The 26,513-nt window shown below is 34.3% G+C and overlaps 1 long non-coding RNA gene across 1 annotated transcript in view; it reads left to right on the top strand.

The window, feature by feature from the left end:
* LOC123002157 (uncharacterized) overlaps positions 1 to 26,513 on the top strand; it is a 289,432-nt gene that overhangs the window by 102,482 nt on the left and 160,437 nt on the right. Inside the window, exon 4 of the long non-coding RNA XR_006411740.3 lies at positions 24,886 to 24,989. This is a non-coding gene — a long non-coding RNA (uncharacterized LOC123002157). The remainder of the gene's footprint in view (positions 1 to 24,885; positions 24,990 to 26,513) is intronic.

Raw genomic sequence — 26,513 nt, 5'->3', positions numbered from 1 at the left:
AAAAAAGTACATTTTCAAACTTGGATCTTTGCCAATCTCCTAGGTTAAACAGATATCTTAATGTAGTTTTGATTTGCATTTTTCTCATAGTGAGAGAGGTTAAGCATCCTTTCATAAAGAGCCATTTGAATTTTCCCTTCTGTGAACTATGTGTTCAGTATGAGGTTGTCATTTTTCTTTGGGTTTTTTTTGTCTTTTTCTTATATGTTTCTAGGATTACTTTATGTATTAGGGATATTTTCCTACTGTGAAATGAGTTTCAGATATTTTTTTTTTCAAAATTTAACTTTTTATTTTGATTTTGTTTAAAGTTTTTTTATGTCCTATAGATTTTTCATGTTATTATTTATATAATTACATGTATCCATGTTTATTTTTTTCAACATCAAAGTATACTAACAGAAGTGTTCTCATATAAATCTAGAGGAATAAACATTCATTTATGATAGAAATCCTCTGCAGATTAGGCTTAGAGTGAACATACCTCAACATAATAAAAGCCTTATATGGACAACCCACAGCCAACATCATACTCAATGGTGAAAAACTGAAAGCTTTTCCCCTAAGGTCAGGAACAAGACAAGAATGTCCACTCTCATCACTTTTATTCAACATAGTACTGGAAGTCCTAGCCACAGCAATTAGACAACATAAATAAAAGGCATCCAAATTGGTAAGGAAGAAGTAAAACTCACTATTTGCAGAAAACATGATACTATATATAGAAAACTCTGAAGACTCCACCAAAAAACTACTGGAACTGATAAGTGAATTCAATAAAGTCTCAGGATACAAAATCAATGTCCAAAAATCTGTTGCATTCTTATTCACTAATAATGAAGCAGCAGAAAGTGAAATTAAGAAAACAATCCCATTTACAATTGCACCCAGAACAATAAAATATCTAGGAATAAACTTTACCAAAGAGGTGAAAGACCTGTACTCTGACTATTATAAAACATTGATGAAGGAACTTGAAGATGATGCACTGCAATGGAAAGACATTCCATGCTCATGGACTGAAAGAACAAATATTGTTAAAGTGTCTGTACTACCCAAAGCAATCTACAGAGTTAATGCAGTCCCTATCAAAATACCACCAGCATTTTTCACAGAGCTAGAACAAACAATCCTAAAATTTGTATGGAACCACAAAAGATCTGGAATACCCAAAGCAGTCTTGAAAAAGAAAAACAAAACTGAGGTATCACAATTCAAGTCTTCAAGGTATATTACAAAGTGGTACTAATTAAAACAACATGGTACTGCCATAAAAATAGACACATAGATCAGTGAATAGAACAGAAAACCCAGAAATAAACCCATAATTATATGGTCAGTTCATCTTCAACAAAGGAGGAATGAATATCCAAAACAAAAAAGTCAGTCTCTTCAACAAATAGTCTTGGGAAAACTGGACGGCTACATGCAAAAGAATGAAACTGGACTACCTTCTTTCACCATACATAGAAATAAACTCAAAATGGATTAAAGACCTAAGTGTGAGACCTGAAACCATAAAAATCCTAGAAGAGAGCACAGGAAGTAATCTCTCTGATATTGGCCACAGGAACATTTTTCTAGATATGTCTCCTGAGGCAAGAGAAATAAAAGCAAAAACAAACTATTGGGACTTCATCAAAATAAAAAGTTTCTGCACAGCAAAGGAATCCATCAACAAAACTAAAAGGCAGCTTACTGAATGGGAGAATACATTTGCAAATGACATATCGAATAAAAGGTTAATATATAAAATATATAAAGAACTAATACAGCCCAACACCCCCCAAAAAAATCTGATTAGAAACGAGCAGAAGACAAAAACTGACATTTTTCCAAAGAAGATGTACCAATGGCCAACAAATACATGAAAAGGTGCCCAATGTTACTCATCATCAGAAAAATACAAATCAGAACTACAATGAGATATCACCTTAATATAATAGACAGAAGAACTCGAAGTGTTACTGAAGATGTGGAGAAAAAGGAACCCTCGTGCCCTGTTGGTGGGAATGTAAACCGGTGCAGAACTCTGGGAAACAGTATGGAAGTTCCTCAGAAAATTAAAAATAGAACTACCCTATGATCTAGGAATTACGCTACTGGGTATTTACCCCCCAAATACAAAAACACTAATTCAGAGAGAAATTCATGAACCTCTACATTTATTGCAGCATTATTTGTAATAGCCGAACTATGGAAGCAGCCCAAGTCTCCACTGATAGATGAATGGATAAAGAAGAGATGGTTTGTTTATATATATATATAGTGGAATTTCACTACACACACACACACACACACACACACAGTGTAATGTTATTCAGCCATAAAGAAAAAAGCATGAAACCTTGCCATTTGCAATGACGTTGATGGAGCTAGAGAGTATAATGCTAAGCAAAGTCAGAGAAAGACAAATAACATGTTCTCACTCCTGTGTAGAATTTAAGAAACAAATAAGCAAAGAAAAAAAAAAGATATACACACACCAAGAAACAGACTCTTAACTATAGAGAACAAAGTGGTGGATGCCAGAGGGGAGGTGGGTGGGGGGGATGGGTCAATAGGTGATGAGGATTAAAGAGTGCACTTATGATGAAAAATAAAAAAATAAAAATATATAAAGCAATATTACTATGGTGTTTTGTTGTTTACTGATATTATATTCTTTTTTACCTATACATTTTTATATTTTTCATGATATTTAAATTATTACAGAATTTTTTCTGACATACCATATAGAGCTTCAGCTTCTTTTCTTCCCCCCAGATGGCAACTTCATCTTTCCAACATCAATTAGGGAAAAGTTATTTCTGTCAGCTGGCTTAAAATGCAACATTTGCCATAAAGTGAATTTCCATATGTGTTTGGGTTTACTTTGGACATTTTTATGCTTTCTTATTTTTTGTGAAGCATTTGTTTCTCTCATGGGCCAGTACTACATTTTCTACTTACTGAAGTTTGTGGTACATTTAAATGGCTTCTGGTAGTGCTGATATCCCTATATTTTGTAAAATTCTATCTTAGTTTTCATGCTGTTTTGCTTATTAATTTATATTTAAACAAAATTGTTTAACAATTTTTTGTAACTTATTTGTACGCTATTATCTTTATTTAGTGTGTCTCCTTTTTATAATTATATATACATGTACAAAACTCATTAACGTGAACAGCCTTTCTGATAAACTTCTACTGAACCATAAGATGGTCTAAGCTTTGTAGGCATTGGTGACACCTTTTAATAAACACGTATTTCCAGGGTATTCTTTGGTGGTAACTTATTGGTCTTACAGATGTGGAAGTTAGTGGTTCTTCCCAGTGTTTAGAATAATAGGATCAGGGGCGCCTGGGTGGCACAGCGGTTAAAGCGTCTGCCTTCGGCTCAGGGCGTGATCCCGGCGTTACGGGATCGAGCCCCACATCAGGCTCCTCCACTATGAGCCTGTTTCTTCCTCTCCCACTCCCCCTGCTTGTGTTCCCTCTCTCACTGGCTGTCTCTATCTCTGTCAAATAAATAAATAAAATCTTAAAAAAAAAAAAAAAAGAATAATAGGATCAAGAATCAGATTACACAGGTTTAGTTCCAGGGCTTCAGTTTTCTTACCTTTGTGACTGGGAAGAAGTAATTTAGTCTTTCAGAGTCTCTGTTTCCTCTTAAGTAATGTTCTGTCTTCACAGACTTGTTGGTAAAAGTAAATGGGACTAGCAGAGTGGCTGAGATACTAAATATTGAAGGATCTAGGGGTTAGTGATGGTGGCACCCAGACCCCCCCCCTTTTTTTAGCAGTATCCAGTTTCCTTTTTGGGAATCCTTTTAGCAGCACCTCTGCCACCAAAAGTCTGAGGGGTCTCTGGTGACCCTTTTCAGCGGATTTTGTTTTGACTGGCACACCAAAGAGGAGGCATGCCACATAAAAAGGTCAAACAGATTTTTTCAGCTTGCCAAAATTGCCAAATAGAACCAGGGGCAGAGGGAGTGGACTAGAGGGATGGAAAGTTGGAATCATCCTTTCTAGAGTTGGCCCCTGGACAGGAACTATGGCTCTGTTTTTAGCACTGAGACATGTAACTTTCTCTTTCCCACCTCTTCTAAACCCATTTGTCTTCCTTCCTTTTTATTTTGTGAACTTCTTATATCCTTCAGATAAAATCCCACTTAGATTAATTTAGCCAGAATTGGTTTCTTTACAATGCAAAGATTAAATAATATCCTCCAGTTCACACAGCTAGAAGTGTTCCAAGCTCTATCATTAAACAACGAAAGCTAAATTTAAACTGATGGAAACTTAGCTTGACATTTAAAAGAGGTGATTTATAAGTAAATCATATCTGATTTAGACATCTCCTCTAGAGGAAACTGCTCTGAACTCAAGGTCTTTTTTTTTTTTTTAATTCTGTTATAGGATTTGCTTCAGTTCTATTTTATTGAATGAATCCTCTTGAAGAATATTACATAATTATTTTTGTTAAGAAATATATGTGTATTTCTTATCAAGACAACTAATTGCTCAGAAATATTGTACTGAAGACCTTCCAAGCAAATTTTATCTGTTTCTGTTGTCATTTTGGATCCTGATAATAATCATAAACATTTGACTGGAATTGGGCTTCATTAGTGGTTTTAATATTTTTTTGCCATATCTTTATCTGCCATTTCTAGCATGATCATTCTGTATGGCCCAATTATAGCCATTCTATTTACAGTGAAATCAAAATCCCATTAATTTCCTAATGAACAGATACTGACTTTATTTTCTGCAAGCTGGTGATGCTTCAGAAGTCATTGTTACCTAACTTTGAAAATGAGGTCCAGTGAATTTTCTCTGCTGCAGAAATTGCAAGAAAGAAAGAAGGGAAGGAGGGAGGGAGGGAGGAAAGGAAGGAAGGAAGGAAGGAAGGAAGGAAGGAAGGAAGGAAGGAAGGAAGGAAGGAAAATGTAATTGGTTTAATAACACCTAGTTTTCAGTTACTAGCCTGACTTAAGGTTAAGTGCTCTTGGTTCCCAAGGGACCTGTCTGTGTGCTTCCATCCAGATAGGACCCCTCCTCATGAAGTAAGTAAGAGACCCATGATGAGACAGGGACTTCCTGTCCTTAAGGAGCAATTTGCAGTGGATCCCCCCACCCTGCTTTTCTTAGCACTGCCCTAGGTCATTCGGTTTTGAGTATATATTACAGTTCAGTTGTGTTAATATTTTGGAAAGCCTGCTAACTAAAATTATGAGGAAATAGCTGGGTAAGTTTTCTCCCAGAACATTGGCTGATGCCTAATGTGGGTAGTGAGAAAAATTATCTAGATAATATCATACTGTTGACTTCTCCTGAAGGTGCCTTTTTCTCAGCCTTCTAACACATAATTACTGTCAGTGTGTTAACTGGTGAGGAGAGGAAGTGAAAAAGATGACAGAAGAGAAAGAAGGCCAAACACCAACCTATAGAAACGATTTTAATTTTTACCTCTGTTACATGCACATTTGAGGATTCTAGATGGCAGGTCTTGAAGTGAACCCTTCTCCTAAAGTGCTGGTTGGGGCTCTAGTGTATAGAGATGTTTGTAGTAGAGGTCAGAATCATTAAGGGCCAAGTTTCATTCTAAACAGAAGCAAACTACTGTGCTCAACATTGGGCCCTAGAATCAACCTCATCCAGTTTTGAGAGCTTTCTAGGTGAATTCTCTGCCTCTCATTAGAAGACAACTAGCCAATAAAGAGGACAATTTAATGCTCCCTGAAATGATAACTAGCGGGGATGCAAAAACAAAACAAAACAAAACAAAACAAAAAGACCCAAAACAAAACAAAAAACAAAAACAAAAACAAAAACCCCAAACCAAAAAACCTGTGTAAAGCCTCATAGGTCACAATTCTTACAAGCTAAAAATTGTTTCTTAATTCCTTTGAGCCTCCATTTTCTCACCTGTGAAGTGGAGAATGGGGTCTACTCTGGAGGGTATTTTTGAGGATTAAGTGAAACATTTATAAAACACCTAAAATTCCTTCTGGCTCATTGAGGCGCTTGCAGATATTTTCCCCCCCCAGTCTTAAAATTAAAAAAAAAAAAAAAGGAAATAGATAATCTACTATAATAATCCAGCCATATTAAAATGGTCCTCTTGATAATATTCCTGAAATTTTAAATCTTTTACTGAGGATTGCCTTTCCACATTCAAATTGATTTCACTTGTATGTGTGTAAGAAACAAAACAGATGAACATAGGGGAAGGGAAGGAAAAACAAAATAAGATGAAAACAGAGAGGGAGGCAAACCATAAGAGACTCTTAACCATAGAAAACAAACTGAGGGTTGTGGGTGGGGAGGTGGATGGGAGGATGGGGTAATTGGGTGATGGGCATTAAGGAGGGCACTTGATGTAATGAGCAATTGATAAAACTGATGTTGTATGCAACTGATGAATTGCTAAATTCTACCCCTGAAACCAGTAATACAGTGTCTGTTAACTAAACTGAATTTAAATTAAAAAAAATTTTAAAGTAATCTAGTCTTATGAAGATATGTAAGTGGATGAAAGTCAAGGATAAAAGAATGTTCATGGACCCAGTAAGTATATTGTTAGCTGTTAGTCTTCTTTAAAAAGAACAATGTTTGCATATTTTGTTGGCTAGTCAGATACAACTTTTTTGGTGGAAATAATTTATAATTTGGTTGTAAAGTAGGCTCGAGTCTGCAAACTCCTGTTTTGCTTTTGTACTAAAGTTGGATTTAGAAAATATAATGATTTGAATTATTCAACACCACAGATGTCCTCAGATCTTCACAATTGTTATAACCCAAAGAGCCAAACAGAGTGAAAATGAGACCTCAGGCTCCAAAGAAATTAGAAAGATAAGTCACAAATCTGTAATGGACAGATAACAGGAAAAGAGTAGGATGAACATGTGATAGCTGGCATGTGGCAAGACAAAATCTGAGAAATGAGTTCCATCAAAATGAAAGATGAAAAATGTGATGTATTTTGTAGCTACCTACTTTTGCTTTGAAGATTGGTTGGGGAAAGCTGCCATCTTCTTAGTTATATTAGGATGCAATAAGTAGATATTCATCTATAAGTTGAGTCAACCATTCCTTTCGCAATAAGAGGTGCTGCTGACTAGTAGTTAAGAATGTAAGATCTTGAATGAGAAAAAGTATTTAAAGCTGTTTCTTCCCTTTCTGGCTGTTTGGCATGTAATGAACATGACTATTCCTATATTTATTTCAGTTTTCTTGTCTGTAAGTTGAGGATGTGTACCTCTTAGGGACTCACCTTCCTGTGGTTAAACAAAAAAGATAAAACATTTAAAGTGCATTTAGTTCAGTGCCTGATACATAGTATGAGGTAAGTAATTAAATAATTGCTACCGTTTACTGAGTTTCTATTGCGTACTTGGTATCATATGTAATATCTTAGATGACTTATGTCATTTAACTTTTACATCTTTGGCTTGCTAAAAAAACAATTAATCTTTTTTTTTAAGATAGGGAACCTGAGACCCAGAGAATTTACATGATTTGCCCAAGTTTACCCAGAAGTGGTAGGTCCTTGAATTGAACCCATAGCTTTCTGACCTTCAGGTCTTAGTACTACCATTTCTATACTTTTCCTCATGACCTTGCTACTATTCTATCCTGCATCTCTCATTTTAAAGACTTAATTGCTTTCTGTGAAGCCATTGTTACAAATTATTTAAAACTGCTTTATAATATTGTTCTCTGGAGTTTTCTACATGTTTGTCCTTCTCCTCCAGATACTTCACTGATTTCCCTAAAGAAAAAAAATGGGTCATAAAATATTTACATTGCCATTTCACCTAGGACAGAACTAACACAGAGGTGCATTATTACAGCTGTTAAATAAATAACAAAGTAATACAGGATAGGCCATATTTTGCTACACTGTAATTCAGGTTAGAATTTACATTTAGTATTACCTTTCAGACTTCAGTATCTAGACTAACTGAATGAGGTAACAATTCCAACTTGACTAAATGAGGAAATAACCCAAAATAATTATAAAGAATGTTACTTTACCCCAAGACTTTCTAATGAAGCAATTTTTAAATAAAATGTCTCTCTGCCTTTATAATTTCTTCACTTTTCCAGTAACTTTGTAACTGAAACTTCTGGAAATGGAAAAAGAACCCGTGCATCAACCAATACTTGAATACTTGTTCTTGTTCAAGTATAGTAATTCTGACAGTGAGCTTGGTTAATTTCTTATGTTGTCATTTTCTTTCTACCTTGAAGCTGACCATATGAAGCTGTAGCAATGAAAATAGAGTAAGAGAGCCTTTCACCTAACCATCTCGATTTCAGATTTGGGTTCTATCAGTTGCTTGATACTGTCCTTTCTTATAGAGAACTGTCAGAATTGGAGTCTATTTTGGAGAGAGCTAGATGCCTAGATCATCTACACTGGCAAAGAACCACAGCGAACTGTGTGTGTGTGTGTGCACACATGTGTGTGTGTGTGTGTGTGTGTGTGTATGTGAAGTTCTCCTTAAGTAGCTACTTTCCAATCAACTAATCAATAAATATTTATCAATACATGCTCTATATCAAACACTACCAAAATGCTGTTGGAGATACAAATTTATAGCATAGTTCTTGGAATATAAGCTTACACTAAAGAAGCTAAAGTGAGTAAAATATATAAAGACTTAATAAGTATTATGATTTTTAATATAAGGCTATAGCATTTAGCATGATGAATTTCCTAATAAATGGTGTCTGTAACAACTTCAGTAGGTATTCAGAAAAGGAGAGACTGTTTTAGCAAGGAGTTTTATGGAGAAGATCGGCGTTTTTTGCCCTGTCTTTGGCTCTGGCCACTTTTTTCTATCGGTTGCTGGTAATCTCACATGCTATTTCTGTATCAAACCTGCTTCACTTGAACTCTTCTAATCTCCTTTTGTCTCTCCTATTCTTGTCTGCCTGCTCCCATGTGACACCTTGGACCTTCTCTACCTCCTCAGCATTGGGACCACCAGTGATACTTAGGCTGGATGTGCTTTGTGCAATGCCCATTCTACATGAACATTGTGGATTTATCTCAGGTGGATGCTTTTTTCTGCCTCTTTCTCTAAATTACATACTTCCTTTTGAGAATGTAATAATTCACTGGCCCTGTGTTAAACAGTTCTGGGATCAGGCATACTTTTCTGGTCATGTCTTAAACCATACCAAGACCAAGCAAAACTAACTTACCTGCTTAAATCAGTAAATACCTGCTTCTAGAAGATTAGACTAAATCTACTAATGAGTTTATCATTCAAGACTATGACTAACAACTTTTTCATCAAACACTGTTTTTCAAGACTCTCATCCTACTTTTTCCAGCAATAAATTTTACTCAATTCCAACAATTTCCCCATTTTCCAAGACACATGTTAAATTAGCTCAGCTTAGGCTCAAAAGCCTTATAAACATCCTTCCCTACTTTCTTCACTTTTGAGATACTAGTAGAACTCTGCTAAATTGGTGTTCTCCATTATTATAGTAGACCTAATAAACTTAGCTTTTGGGGGGAGTCAGTTGTCAGTACCTTCTAAATGAGGTTGCTTTCTAATGCTGTGTCCCCTTCAACCTCATTTGATCTCAGATGGCATCGTAACCAAATAGTTTAAACAGTAGAAGTTCTAAAGATCATAGAAGGTAATATGAAGGAAAGAGAAAGAACAGTGATAAGGAAATCATAAAACCCATAAGTAACTGCAGATTCTGGTTTTAAAAATGAATTCTTTAGTTCTGAGTCTGCAATTACAAGATTCCATAAGTACCTGAGTATTTTTTCCTCTGTAATATTTAACTTTGATAATTAGTAAATTATGTACCAGGCATGAATCTAAGTGTCTTAAATACGTAATTTTATTCTGTTGTTACAACAAACCTTTGAGGTTTTTATTTTTTTCCTCATTTTATGACCAGGAAAACTAAGTTACAGAGAGGTTAAGTTAACTCGTCTTTAGGCACAAGGTTAGTAATTGACATGGCAAGGAATAAAATCTAGGTGATGTCACAGCCCTCTGTTGCACTGCCTTCTTGAAATATATGAAGTACTGGTCTGTCTTAAAGTTGCATTGGGCACATTGATTGTGACCACATTTAAAACATTAACCAGATGGGTAAGGGATGATTTACTCTTCTTATATTATGAATTTAAACATAATTTAATAGCTCTCACCATTATCAATTGTGCATGCTAATTTCTTATATAATAATTTTATGTAAAATATATGCGCATCTTTTGTTTGAAAACTCTAAATATCTACATATATTAATGCCATTTAACATTGTTTTTGTTCTTATATGTCAAATTTGAATGGCTTAAGATGAAAATAATATATAATATATATTTAAAACTCTTGATTATAGTATGACTATAAAATGCTTAGTTATTTTTAAAAACAAGGATAGATTGTCTAATAAAAATGACTAGAATGAATATAGCAAGATTATTTTTGTCACCCTGTCCTCATTTCCAAGGTTACCCTCCCTGGTGTTATGATTTTAATTGCCTTTATGTTTATATTACTAGACATGGTAGATTAAAAAAATAAGCCATAGTTATGATTAAAGTTTGAGAGGCTTATAATTAATATTACTGAAGTGTGTGAAAATATATATACAGTATGGTCTTCATTTAATATATAGAATTGCATTTCTGAAGCATGCATATTTTATGATATTTAAAAATGTTTGAATTGTAATTTATCTTTCAACTTAAATGGTAAGAGCAACATAATCCATTTCAGGAGCAATAATATAACCTATGTTCATAAGATAATGTTCATGTCCTCTTCCCTGTGCTATTATAATACTTCGTAACTGACTCCCTTGCCTCTACTTCTTCTAACTTTCTCTTTGCACTGGTGACAAATTGACTTTCTTAAAATGTAAAAACAATCTTAAACCTCTTCATTAGAATCATTCACTGACAAAAAAGTAAAATTTAAATTCGTTTGCATGGTATTCAGTGTCCTCCACAATTAGACAATAACTACATGATATGAAAACCATTGAGGATTGTTTTGTTTGTCTGAATTAATACATTCCTTTGGTGTCCTTGTGCTTTGCTCCTCTTATTCCTTTACTTTGGCATTTGTTCTACTCTCTGGTCTGCTAACACTTTTTTATCTTCAAGGTCTATTACCGTTGGAAGCTCAAAGATACCTACTTAGTCAAAATTAGGTGTTTGGGTTTCCTCAGAACTTTCTGTATCTCTTCATTGAGCATGTGATTTGTTTCTGTCTTATTGGCCTAGGATATTATTTATATGACTACTATTTATCCTTGAAGATAGGAAAAGATTTTATTCATCTTACATTTAAGACAAGTAACCACAGTGCCTTCAAAAATGAGGTGTTTTATCAAAGTTAAATTGTACTGAATGATGGATTCTCACTTATTAATTATTACTCAGGATTCTATGTGAATAGTGTGACATGTGCTATTTTTAAAAGAATGTCTAAAAAACCCCAAAAGGTTTTTAAATCTTGTACTATAAAATGGATACTAAAACTAAAATGGATTGTTTAACTTCATTTAAATAAAAACGTAAGAGAAATTAGAACTTCTCACTTTCTAAAGATAAATGTAGAAGGGAAAAACCTGAAATATTTTTTAAATAAAAGCATTAACATGAGAAATGGAATGTGACAGGTTTTAGTATGTATTATATTTTAGTAAAAAAGGCCAAATATCAAAGTTAGAATATTTATTTTTAGGACAAATAATAAGAAAAAATTTGTTATGACAAATAAGCATGTAACCGAGATGACAGCAGCTAAAATATGTGTAATTTCAAGCAAGATGTAGACAAATTGTGGATCATAAGCTCTTGAGTAGTTATTTAACACATTTAGAACTTACGAGAAAATGTATTTAAAATACTAATATTAAGGATGTATACAAAAGTAATATAACAATGAAGGAAGTCATAATAACAGTACTGGAATTAATATTTAGAAATTAAACCTGAATTTTTGGTAATTAATATTATAAATGGGGTAACTCCCAAGGAGTCTGACACAGTGGCAGCAGCCTAAATCCATGCCCCCCGCCCCAATATCCTTCAAGCCCATAACATTGAGAAGAGCCCATAAAACTACCAAAAAATATGCTTTCAAAATAACTGGAAGACAAAGAATGCCCAAACGTTAAATTGCCTGCACATGAAAACAAACACCAATCAATCTTTCATACTCTTGTTACATACAATTTTTGTCATGAACAAGGGTGGTTTAAGAAAAACTGCAGGGAAAAGAAGAGGGGACCTACTAGCATATCTCAAATTTCTTCTCCATAAAGAGTACCTCCACCCTATGTGTGAAAATACCAAAAAAAATTACCTGGTAGGTCAGAGCACTGCTTATACAACTAAAAATACATGCAATTTGATGTGGTCATCTTTGAAATTTTTAACTTAGGGGGTCAAAAGTTATGAATAGGTATAACTTGGCTATTGAATAGTTAAAAGTAAAAGAAGCAAATGTGGCAATTTTAGGGCGCTGAAAAAATACACAGAACAAAGAAAGGGAGTTTTAATTCAGTTCTCCTTCTAGTACTAAACAAGATAATGTAAACTAAACAAACTGGGCTTTCCTGTACTTACAGAAGGGAATTTTAGTGAATTAGGAATTCTCTAAAGCACCTCAAATCCACAAAATTAATAGACAGAAACTAAATAATAATAGTATAAAAATTTAAGAATTCAGAAAATAAGGAATGGTACACCTTAGCTGATAAAATTCATTCACCTAAACTGAATTAAATATACTCAAACTGATTTTATATACCCAAAAATATTTAGGGAAATTATAAATCAGTTTTTAAAAGATTTTTTTTTAGTCATTAGAGAGTGAGAACATGAGCAGGGGTAGGGTCAGAAGGAGAAGAAGAAGCAGACTCCCTGCTAAATGGGGAGCCTGGCATGGGCTTGATCCCTGGGCCCCAGGATCATGACCTGAGCTGAAGGCAGATGTTTAACCTGCTGAGCCACCCAGGTGCCTCAGAATTTAATTACAAATTCAAAATTAAAAAAAAAAACAAACAGATTAATTGAAAGAGGGTAGGTTGAAAGAAAAAAACATAATCATCTCCAATATGAAAGGTAAATTATAAGACACCCAGTAATAGACTAACTAAATAGAACAGATTACAATAAAAATATAGTAAGAGACATTGAAGAAAGTTAAACATACAACCATGAAAATTAAAGTGAGAAATGAAACAAGTCAGAGATAAAGTGGTGAAAATAGCAGGTTAATTAACTAATTAGTTAATTAACTAATTAAGATAACATGTATAATTGGAGACCCTAAAGAAGAAAAAAACAAAGATATTTAAATCGATAAACCAAGACCATTCCCCAGGTAATAGAAGCCTTGAGTGAACATACTTAAAGGACATCTAAATAATTGTGAAAAATTAACCAAAAATGATCAACCCCAAAATGTAATATAGACTGGGAATGTCATCACATAACCAGTGAGTACACCTAACTCCAAGATTTTGTCTTCTAAATATCCACTATCCAATGAAAGAAACCAGGGCTCCTAGAGAAATGGCTGACTCTTTGTTAGGAAAAGATAATATAAAACGAGTCTGGAAGATCCTGTGGTCCCATAAAATAAGGAAATGATCAAAAAGTGATGGGAAAGTGTCAAAAAGATGTAAGGAATGTTTTCTTCTTCCTGCCAAATTGAAGTAATAAGCAACTGGATTTAACATCCTACCTGAAACAATAACAACAAAACAGAATATATGAAATAATGGTTTCAAGTCACTGGACGTGAGGAAATAAAAACAGTGACCCCTGAGGGATGGGAAACAAATGAGGAGGTATGATTGCCCCAACTTACACGTCAGGTAGTTTCCAGGTCATCATTGAGGGATGGGGAACCTACAGAGCTCATAAGACTCCTAGAGTTAAGGATGTGCAGCTGAGAGCCTAAGGCAATTAAGATGGCTAGAGTTTATAAGGCAGAGTATTGCTGATGGATCTGTTTGAGGGTTGCTGAACGCATTCTGTGTTCCAGTGGTACACAAATGCTCCCCAGCTTTATCTTGCTGTTGAGCTCTCTTGTGTCTTCTCTGCTCTTGCACATAGTCTTACATTCAGCCAGGGACGTGTGGATAACACTCTTCAGTCCTCCCAAGGGCACGTGCATCCTTGCTCATGTCCACAGCCTTCTAGACCTCTGCAGTTCATATCAAAGCACACTATGTCTGTCTCATTCCCCAGACTTCCTTGATCAATTTCAGGCTAGTGTGTCAGTTTCTTGCTTTTCCCAGTAAGGATTGCTGCATCATTGGCCTTCTCCATTCATTTTCCATTGATTGGTGTTGCTATTGTTTCCAATACCCAGAAGCGTGGAGTTTTTCTGCCCCACTCCGATGTTGTTGGTTGTCACAGCACTACTTTGCCAATGTGGAGGTCAATGAGGGAGAAAGGGATAGTATGGAGCAGCCATGGGTTAAAACTGCATTTCAGTGATTGGTCTTAAATAAATGCCTCTCAATTTGTTGTTTGCCTCAGTTTCTAGACCTGTTTTTGACAATCTCATCCAGTTTTATAATTGATTTGTGAAGAGAGATTTTTTTATGTGTGTTTCTCTCTCTGCCATTCTGTAAGTCTTTTTGTCAGAGTCCCTGTGCTCTGGTTCCAGACTATTTGGCTGAAACGGTCACACTGAACCTCTCTGGCTGCCATTTTTAGTCAGCATTATAATAAAATATTGATTAGAAAACTCAAGAAGCCCTTCATTAGGAGAAACCTAACCACTGAATTATTTGTAAGAAAGTGTTTGTGTATACAGCTTGAGAGGCATTATACTAATCTGTAGATGGTTGTTTTTTAGTTTCAGCTCATCTCCAAACCATGTGTGTGGGCATAGGCCATTCACTTTTTACCTTCAAATCTCAATTTCCTTTTATAAGATAAATATAAACATTTCTTTATATAAAATAGAGTTATTTGCCTAGATTTTTTAAAAGGCTTTTTTTCCTAAAGCTTTTTTTGTTTCAGAAATTCTGTAGCCCCATGAGAAGATAGCAAGGATGTCGGTTTTCACAACAAATACCTGGGAAGACTGAAATAAACATGGTTGATGTGTGACTTGTTCCTAATCTAGGTAGGCAGAGGCAGGGGTTGAATTCCTACTGCTGTGTGGGAACTTTAATATTGTAATCAGTGCTTAATTTGAAATATATGTTGGTTATACATCACTAGCTTTAGACATGAATCACGAGAAAAGTTGTACTTGCCAAAAATCTTTTTAGTCAGGATATTTTAAAAGAGGTGAGAAGGGTGTGAAAAAGCACTGGGATTATGTGTTAGGTATAATGACATTGGACTGGCAAGAGATAGGCTAATGTGTCTTTTGGATATTGAAACTCAGAGCTCCCCAGGCTGGATATTGTGAAGCTCGAACATCATTAAGTTGAACAATTTTCCTTCAAAATTTTCCTTAAATGAATTTAATTTCTTTAATTAAAGTAACTAAATATAAAAATTATGTGATGGCTAAAAGGTCAAATGCTTGCTCTATTTTAAGAAGTGTAAAACTATTCAAATTGAATGATTTATTATAAAGGAAATTCAATTCAATTATTCATTTGAGGAAACTGCAAAAAGGTTATCTTTGGTATTTGTAGTCACTCTTAAATACTGGTGCTTGATGCAGAATTTGCCCTAGTATTGATCTCTGGCCTGTAACATGATGTAATACATGAAAGTCATATTTGTTCTAAATGCCCAAGAGTGGAAAAAATTAAGGTTTCCTATATCAGACTCCAAAAGTGGTCATAATGAGAAGAAAATAATATTTGTATATATATTTATATTCCTCAAAAATTCTTTAAGCACTATTCTCTAAAGAGGAACCATGTCAGTAAGCTAAGATATAATGTAAGCATAAGATGCACATGGGATCAGTGTAAATCAATGGATAAAGTAAACAGGTCATCCTAACAGCTATATCAGTAAGCAGTCTGCAATTATTCATTCATTGTGTTGTTGACACGTTTATTCTTGGACAAGTTGCTATATACCATTGATAAAAAGTAAACAATACAAGGGTTAAGGTATTTATAGTTTAGTTAAAAGTTGAGATTGTTTAATTTGTGCCTCCTATACATTGACTTTAATGTGCATACTGATTATCTGGGGATTTGTTGAAATGAAGGGTCTGAGATTCAGCATTTCCAACAAGCTCCCAGGCGATGCCAATGCTGCTGCTGGTTGATGAACCAGACTGAGTAAAAAGAGCTAAAGAATGTCTTCAAAATTCTTACACAAAATACCTCAACAAGTCACTTTTAGAATATATGAATTAATGATCATATTTTGTAGAAATTTCTCTTTTATGCCACAGTCGAATGACTGTTTTAATGAAGTGAAAAAGGCAATAATTACGAATAAATTATTCTTCCATATACTTTTATTTGATATTTGTATGTTTACTTGTGATCTTTCCAAGTTTGAAAATGCACTTTGTTCATTCATTGTATCTCATACTTATTTTTTTTTACTCCCCAAACAACTAACCCATTGTTTTATAATTAAGCATTCTTCGAACAGGTTGAATGCCCGTCAAATGCAGAGGAATTTTCTTTGCCAAAAAGGCATGAGGAATCTGACTTAGACCTGTAAATGTTGGAAGGGATTTTAAATAAGCCAAGTTTAAAGAAATGATTTTTGTTCCAAAAATAGATCAATCTAGTCTAAGTTACTAAGAAACCAGAAAAAAATAGAGGTTTTTTTTTTTTCATATTTCAAATTAAAAAGCTTTAAAAATGTTGGAAATGTATACCATTTAATGTTTGTCACATGAGTTTCTTATGTTAAGATGGGTGTTTTGGTTGAGCATGACTTTCTCTGTCATTGCTGGGACAGTCTTTTTTTTTTCTTCTGTTTTTTTTGGGGAACATTTTAATAATAGTCTGAATCCAATCAGTCTTGGCTTTCACTTTTTACTCCCATCCCTTTTCTGCCATCTTGCTGGCTTGGGTACTTGTCTACAGTTTTTCTACTCCCAGATATCACCAGGCTATTTATGAACAGATTCTCCTCTTTGATTTCATCTTGCTATAAAAGATTAGGATAGCAAAAAGAAAAAAAAAAGAAAACAAATATTAGGATAGCAGAGACACTGAAAAGAAAAAAGTAAACTAAAAATCAAAACTTCATTAGAGTTAGTTTTTCTCTGGGGATTGGTAATCACTTCAAAATTGATAATCATTGCAAATCACTAAAAATGTTACTCTTAGACAAGTTGATTATAAACAACAGGAAGTCATGGGGCAGCTTCCCTAATGAATGAGTTCACCTTACCCCCCCCCTTCCAACCAAGAGTTGGAGAAGCTGTGGGGACAGCATGCCTTTCCTGCTGATTAAAAGGCTGACTCTGTATGTAAGCTTTCACTGCCCCCACCCCTAAATCTCAGTGAGCTGTGGGGACAGCATGCCTTTCCTGCTGATTAAAAGGCTGACTCTGTATGTAAGCTTTCACTGCCCCCACCCCTAAATCTCAGTGAAAGAGGCAGGGGGCAGGCTCAAAAAATGCAAACTATCACAATCTGGAATAAAGTAAGGGGTACTGAGAGAAGTAAATTTTTTTTTCCTTGGGAAAAAGGTGAAGGAGCATCATCTGGAAAATAAATATACTTACGTAGAATTAGTATTGAAATTACTTGTTAAGTTTTCAATAGAGTCTCATTAATTTTGGCGCATGTAATTAAAATTTTGTGGTTCAATATGCAAGACGAAGTACACATGAGGAAAATGTTAAGTCAGAGGGTAGGAAATATATCAGAGTGGAAGAGAACCTGCCTCATATTGGGGAGGAGAATTGGTCCCTCAGGCAAAGGTGTGTACATCCAACAGGGCATTCAAATCTAGGATTATGTAAAAAATCTGCTCGGTTTAATAAAGTTCTAACACATACTGGTAAAAGGACATACACAGAAATTATTCTGTCAATCATCAAAAAATATAGTGCTATTATCTTTAAGTGAGAAGAGAAGATTGAGGGGTCAGATCAGAGTGAGCAATTTGTGTTACTGTTTATGCAATAAATGACGAGGGTTTATAAGAAAAATATAACTGATACTTCAGGTAACAGCAATATGTTTCCTTTATGTGTAAAGTACACATGCAGTTTAGGCCAATCTGACAGAATTAGGAGGTCAGGAACTGGCTTGATTTAAATGTCTGCAGGGTCATTTAGGTGACATTAGCCAGTTAAACAGGCCAAATATGTGAAGGCTATTCATGTATGAAGATATCTATATGAATGTTAATCGCTTTCATACTACTCATTGTTCTTTGGGGGCAGCCAGAATTCTGAGATGGTACACAGAATTCCTCCCTTAGCTCTATATAATCCCTTCCCCTTGATTTGGACAGGGCCGTGAATATGATGAATTTCACGCCCATAATTAGATCGCATTCTTTGTAAAATAAAGGGATTTTGCAGATGTAATTATGGTCCCAATTCATTTGATTTTGAGTCAATCAAAACTGAGATATTTTAAGTGGGCCAGAACTAAACAGATGAATCCTTCGAAAAGACTGAGCTCTTTCCTGAGTCAGAAAGATTTGAAGCATGAGAGTTCTCCTGGTGGCTTTGAAATAATAGCTGAGTGGTGAGAGGGTCCATAGAGGAGGTCATATGGCAAAGTTGTAGGCAGTATCTGGCAGGAGAGAGTGATCCCCAACTAACAGCAAACAAACAAAATGGAACCTCGGGTCCTACAATTGCAAGGAATTAAATTCTTTTACCAACCTGAATGAGCTTCATGAGAACATTGCCAGCCAGACCAATACATTGACTTCAACCCTGTGAGCTCCTGAGCAAGAACCTAGTTAATACATGCCAGACTCCTCACCTACAGAGTCTATGAGATAATAAATCGGTGTTTTTTAAAGCTTCAAAATGGTGCCACCATTTTGGAAGAAAGTTTAGCAGTATCTTAAAAAGCTGAACATAGTCTTTTTAAATTTAATTTAATTTAATTTAATTTAATTTTATTTTATTTATTTTATTTTATATTTATTTGACAGAGAGAGAGAGCACAAGTAGGTAGAGTGGCAGGTAGATGGAGAGGGAGAAGCAGGCTCCCCACTGAGCAGGGAGCCTGATGCGGGGATCCATCCTAGGACCCTGGGATCATGACCTGAGCTGAAGGCAGGTGCTTAACCAACTCAACCACCCAGGTGCCCCTGAACATAGTCTTACCATACAATCCAGCAGTTGTGCTCCTTGGTACTTACTCAATTAATTTGAAAATTTATATCCACACAAAAATTTGTATGCAAATATCCTTAGTATATTTAGTCATAATTGTTAAAAAGTGGTAGAAGCAGCCAAGATGCCCTTCCATAAATGAATGGATGTACAAACTGGTGCATTCATATGATGGACTGGTTTTCGACAATAGGAAGAAGTTAGCTATCAAGCCGTGAAAAGATAAGAAACCTTAAATGCATATTCAAAATGAAAGAAGCCAATCTGAAAAGGCAATAAACTACATATGATTCCAAATATATGAGATTTTGGAAAAGGCCATAGTCCAGAGATAGTAAAAAAAAAAAAAAAAAGAAGAAAATCAATGGCTGCCACAGGTGTAGAGGAGGGGAGGAAAGATAAATAGGTGGAGCAGAAGGGATCCTTAGGGTAGTGAAATTTTCCTGTATGTTACTATAAAGATGGATACATGACATTATGCATTTTCAAAACCCAAAGGTAGAACTGTACAACACAAAGAATGAAACTTAACTTAAGCTATAGATTTTAGTTAATAATAATGTCTTAATATTGATTCATTAATTCTAAGAATGCACCACACCAATGCAAGATGTTAGTAATTGGAGAAATTATTTACACAGGGAGAGGTATTTAGGACCTGTATTATCTGTACTATCTCCTCGGTTTCTCTGTAAATCTTAAAACTGTTCTAAAAACGTTATTTTAAATGAAAAGTAGCATCTCAAATGTGACTGGATTTTGGCTTCAACAAGAAGGCATGGTGAATATGTGGCAAACTGTTCTAAAGAGGGTTCTTGCCACTCAATTTGGAAATTTTTGACAATAGGAAAATGACATTAGTGTCTCTAAATAATTCTGATTTCTCAGAAACAGCAAGAAAAAAATGGATTTCTCTATATGCTGTCCTGATTTTGAAATGTTGGAAATAAATTTGTTAAAAAAAATTTTTGAACATTGTTTTGGAGCTAGATTTAGACCCAAAGCAGATAACTTCTACCTTTGATTATCAAAAATTTATTGCTTGATATAATGGCAAAAATTAACAAATGGCTGTGACATTTTTCATTTTGTTTGGTACTCTCAACAAATGAAAACTCAGTAAATTGGTATATCATGTGTCAGTATTGTGTCTTACACAGGCCAGTTCGCTCTAAGTTGATCACCTTTGAAGCAGTCATCCAGGGATGCTGTCTGGGATCTTTTCTTTTTGGGTTGCTCAAAAATTCTAATTTAGTGGCAGTGAACTCTTTTCCCAAGTACAGGAAATGCTCTTCCTCTGTCACAGGAGTTACAAATTATACCATTAAAAAAGATATGTTGCAGCTGCGTTAGTCAAATAGTGGGTATACTGTAGACTAAGGAGACATTTCCAGAATGAATGGTGGCCTTTAAATCCCTTGATGTCCATCTTATAATCAGTTAAGCGGTAGTGCTGTAGTATGGCCAACTAACTATTTTTCTGGCCACAGAACTAGTAAGAGGATTAATAAAAAACCCAAACTGCACACTGCTTTTAAAGAAGTGAAATTTTACTTTCAATCACATAAAGGTATTGCAAGGAGTAAAGCAAAGCAGTGTTTAAGTGAGATTCTTAGCCTGTTAGCTGTTGTGAATAGGTAAACATGATTTATAGAAAGTCATGCGTTATAACTTGTATAATTATAATAGATGATACTTAAAATTTTGAAAATATACTATACTTGATTATGCTTTAAATATGTACTTTTAATTGGATACAATTAATCCTAAACTACTGTATATCTGACCAGCAATCTTAAAAATGTTTATAATTTGATAACCTAAAAAAAATGTTGATTGAGCATTTACTGTGAAAAATAATTGGATGAGATTATGCAACAATAAGATTTGGTCCTTTCTCTCAAGAAACTCGTATTTTATAGAAGAAACAGGTATGTGCCGTATTAGGACAGAAGTTGAGGGAAAAAATGCTTTAGGGACCCCAAAGGTGGAGGAACTAATTCCAAAGAGAGATGAGACGAGGCTTTCTTAGGAAGCGGTAGCATTTGAGCTTTAATAAAAGCAGAGGGGATTTTAACCAATGAGATGGGTTGTAAACACAAATAGTGGTACTGAGTTTGGAAAATATAGACAAAGCTTTGGATCCTAGACAGATAATGTGTTTGGTGAAGGAGGGAAGGTGCAATCAGAGAAGAAACTGAAATTTTATGTGGTTTCAAGATAGCCTGCTGTTATAAAATAAATTCCAAATTTTTAGCATAAAATTATACTGTCATCTATGACACCTGCCAGATCATAGGCATTTAGTGTATGTATATATGTATATTTCCAAAGATGCTGCCATAATTGAGTGTACATCACAGATATTAACAGAAAAATTTCCTGAATATGAAACTAAGGTGATGCTTTCCGGGAAATCCTGGGTATAGGACTGTCTTAAGATTTTGAATAGCATATAGTCACTAAAATCTAAAAAAAAGGACTTGTTTATTTTCAGGTGCACAAAAATCATAAGAAATTGTCTCATTAGAATCACGAACAAAGTCCTGTCTATACCAGAAGCTCAGGGCCACAAAACCGGGCCCCATGGATAGAGTGAAAAGTTTCTCGATAGTCAGATGTGCACACATTTGTGTACTGTGAAGATTATAATAGTGTCCTTCCTTCCTCACCATTGTGGCATTTAGCTACTAAAATCAGTGTTGTGCCAAACACAGAAAGTGTTTCTAGATGCACATCACGAAGCATGTACTCGGCCAACTAATGAGATTTATAATGTTGAGTAGATTCTGAGAAATAAAACGGGTGCAGATAAAGTTCCTAATATTCAGAATTTTCTATTTAAATTTCTCATATACATTTTATACTATCTGCATATAGTTAAATGACATCTATTTAAATGTCACTAAAGTTAGTCGTAGCACCAGGATAAATGGATTTCTTGATTTATATGTTTATTTTAGAATAATACATATATAAATATATTTATATAAATATATAAAATAAATAAACAAAATAAAAATTACATATATATATATATATATAGTATGCAATATATACTTATTACCAAGCTCCGAAAAATGCAAAAAGGTGCAAGGTGCAAGGAAAGAAACAAGAGATTATTTAGAATCCTGCTACTCTAAAATAACCAGTTTTAAAATTTAAAGTTCATAATTTTAGACATGCAGTGATGCCAAAATACAAAAAGGAGGATGGATGGCAGGAAGGATGCCTAGATACAAAAATAATCATAAGAATGGGGCCAGGTTTTACCTATTGTGGCAGGACTGTATATTTTACTCAGTTAATTTGAATTTAATCAAAGAAAAAAGAAGCTAGATCAAAAGGGAAGAAGTTACCAAACTATAAGATAAAGGTTTCATGACACAATGAATACAGTTGCTGAAAGATCCTTCTAAAAAAAGATTCAAAGATTTAAAAGATTATGAAAAACTTAAAAATGTTATCCTTTAATTGAATAATTCAGGTAATACAGTATTAATACATGTTCGGACATAAAGATCATTTAATTTGCTCTTTTCAACTTCCTCCCACCTCATTTCCTTTCTATCTCCCAATTTTTATTTATTTATTTACTTATTTTTAAATATGTATTTATTTGATAGAGAGAGAGACAGCGAGAGAGGGAACACAAGCAGGGGGAGTGGGAGAGGGAGAAGTAGGCTCCCAGCAGAGGAGCCTGATGTGGGGCTCATCCCAGAATGCCGGATCACGCCCTGAGCCGAAGGCAGACGCTTAACTGACTGAGCCACCCAGGCGCCCCTTCCTCCCAATTTTTAATACAGATATTATTTTTTTACTTTGTCAGAGATTTTAATATTTATATTTCTTCTTTAACCACATTTTCATAGCTGTTTAATCTTAGTTTTGTATTGAATCAACTTGATGTTTGCACCATTACTATGCATTATTTTCAATTATTTATTTCAGTTCATCTCTTTTTAACTTGATTTCATCTTCAAATTCCTTTTCTTTTCCTTTTTTAGAAGATTATATGACCCCAGTGGAGTAAATCCTCACTTTTATTATTTGAAATGTCTGGCTCTTGTCTTTCTCTTGAAAGGGGTTCATGGCTGGGTCTATTTGTGGGTAACCCCATTTTCCCCTCCCTAGTCTTTGTAGACATTGACCCACTGTGTTCTGACTTTTGATATTACAGAAGAGAAGTCTGAGTTTAGTCTAATTTTTTCCCTTATGGGTGACTCGCTTTTCCTACCTGGAAGGCTGAATAATGCATTCATCCTCTGTGAATTTCAGTAGTTACCACGGTTTGCCTCAAAGTGGAAGTAAACTCCTAGAGTATTGCACTGCTTTTTTAAATACATTGTCTGTTTTCTCTTCCTTGATTCTTCAGTATTGCTCCTCATATTTATTTCTGAAGTTCAACAGCTGTGGGATGTTTTGATGTTGAGCGTTTTGAATCATTTTTTGATATTATGTATACACACATGTTTTCACTATATAGACTCAATTCCTAATTTCATAACATTTTTCCTGTATTTTATTTCTGAATAACTTATCTGTTAATACTGTTTTAGTTGACTAGATCTGCCATAATAAAATACCACAGATCAGGTGGCTTAAATAACAGAAATTTATTTTCTCAAGGATCTGGTGACTAAAAAGTCCAAGACCAAGGTCCAGCAGGCTTCAGTCTCTACTGACGGTTTTCTCTCTGGCTTGCAGAGAGTGAGAGAGCAGGCAAGCTCCCTGATGTCACTTTTTATAAGGGCACTAATCCCATTATCGGGGCTCCTCTACCTCATCTAAACTTAAATTACCTCTCAAAGATCCTATCTCCAAATACCACCACATTGAGGCTTAGGGCTTGAACATATGAATTTTGGGGGAACACAAACATTTAGTACGTAACAAATACATTGAGCTCTCAATTTCAGGGTATAAGTGAAATATAGATTACATTGTTTTGGTATGGCATTTGTATTTATCATCTTCTCCCTAATTACTTTGTTCTGTTTTTCTGTATCCCTTCACAGAGATTGTCTCATCAGCCTTTTCTTCTATGCCATTAATTTGATTTTTCTCCATGTCTGTTTTGTTCTTATTTTTTCCAATGTGTTTATCAGATTATGTTATGCTTGATACATTCCCTTAGCTCTGCTTTCTCTTTTTAATCATTATACTTTTTCATGTGTAATTTTTCTTTTTATACATATTTTATTACATTCAAATTGTCGCTGAGTTCTAATCAAATTCCCCTATTGTAGGGAGCTCTTTTGTAGGATTTGTTTCTACTCCTTTGGTTAGGTTTGTTTCAGGCAAAATTTAAGGAGATGCCAGCTCATTTATTTTTCATCTTGTTCGTAGTGAGGGCTGTTAAGTTGAGATTAACTATGTATTCTGACATAGTTTGAGCCATTGTTTTTGACTCCTCACCTAGCTAATCTGGCTGGACCAATAGATATGGTCCCAGCTTTTCCGAGTTTGTAACATAATATCATTTCCCTTTCTGTATTAGATTGTTGCTGATGAAATTATGGCTTTTAAGATATTTTAACTTTTTTTTCTTTACTTAATTATGAATTGAAGGAGAACCCATTTGTGAGTGAGTCAGCTTTATTTATTTATTTATTTATTTATTTATTTATCTCTTTACCCAGCATCTCCAAGGCCGTGGAACTAAAGAGCAGTTACTTCAGGGATGAAATTTTCTGAAAAGACTCCAAGAGAAGAGAGAGCAAGAAGAAAAATCTTATATTTGGAGGTAAGTTAATGATGCTTAAGAGAAAGGAATAAATTCAAGGTCTTTTTAAAGAACTTGGTATGAAGAACAGAGTTTGCCTTTTATCTGGATGTATTCTGCAGACTCTAGAAAACAATAGTAAATGACCAGCTAGGTGGATTACAGTTGGGATGGTGAATGCTGGTGCATTACATTTCTGCCCATGACAGAAGCATGAGTAAATAACAAAGGTATGTTTATTTGATAAAATATATGTGGAAGACTCAAACACATTTTATATAGAAAAATGTATATATGTTAATAATCCATAATAAACTGTATGAGCATTATCTTGAGGAAATGAGCTCAATTATTAAAAGAAGTGACATTTATGAACTACGTAAATTAATATCCAATTAACTTGCTGCAGCTATCTTATTAAATGCCAATTAAGTGTATTAACATTCTTTACAATTTCATATATCAATATGAATTTAACTGTACCTTTATTGCCATCGTAATTTTGAGTTAATTATATAGCTAGGTGATTTATCTTTTGCATAATTATCAAGACTTACCCTCTGTTCTTCAAAAAAATAAAATTGATATCTTGATAAACTCTGAAGGTAGGTCTCCCAAACATCACTAATTTCCTAGCTTTGTATAAATCTTTGTTTTGAAGTAAAATGCTGATTGTACATGGTTTGTGGTAACTGGATAGTGATCTTAATTCTTTATTTGAAATAAAATATGAAGCAACTTCATAGCATTATTAGGTCTTCAAATTGTTTTCTTTTCTATTATAATTTTGGTTAATATCTTCATAGACAAATTTTCTGGCAACTGAAAGGTTTCTTAATCAAACAGGATAAGAAGGAGTTTTATTTGAATATGAATATTTTAGATCATTTTGGTGAGGCAGGGTTTATTTTGCTTCACCCGTCCCTTTAATATCCAGCATGGTAACAGGCATTTACCAAGTTTGAAGTAGTTGAAAAGATCTTGGGCTTTGAGGTCAGATAATTTGGGGTTCGGTTTCTCTCAGTTTCTGTATCTTCGGTCATAGAAATCAGTGCCATTTATGGTATTTAGCCTATTCGCTCATTAGTAAAATGTGGATGGTAACAACTCCTGTATGTGTTCATGCTAAATAGTATATCTAATTAAATGCATATATGCACAAAATCATAATACTGTGAATAGTATGCATGGAATTCTATACTCAGTAAAAACTAGCTTTTATTCCTATTCTGTAGTTTTTGATTTTTAAACAATTTCATTGATTTGTATATACCATGAAAGTACTGCCAAATAATTTTATATATGTTTTATGAATGGGATGGATCTCGGGGCATCTCTTAGTCTTGAATGAGGGAAGTAAAAAAAAAATGCATACAAATGAAAAACAATTTCGTTATTCAAATTTGGGTATATACAGGAGTATTGCCTTGTTTCATTTATCTCATTAAAATAAAACTTAAATGTTTAATGGTTAACCCTATATTTATACGAAAAGAACTTCTTAAACATATATTTACTTATGGTTCAAGAGTCAGTGCATTGATA

This window comes from Ursus arctos, unplaced genomic scaffold (genome assembly GCF_023065955.2).
Source record: "Ursus arctos isolate Adak ecotype North America unplaced genomic scaffold, UrsArc2.0 scaffold_25, whole genome shotgun sequence".
NCBI classification, from domain to species: Eukaryota; Metazoa; Chordata; class Mammalia; order Carnivora; family Ursidae; genus Ursus; species Ursus arctos.
Note: the sequence above shows the minus strand (reverse complement) of the source record. Positions and strands in the feature narration are given on the sequence as shown.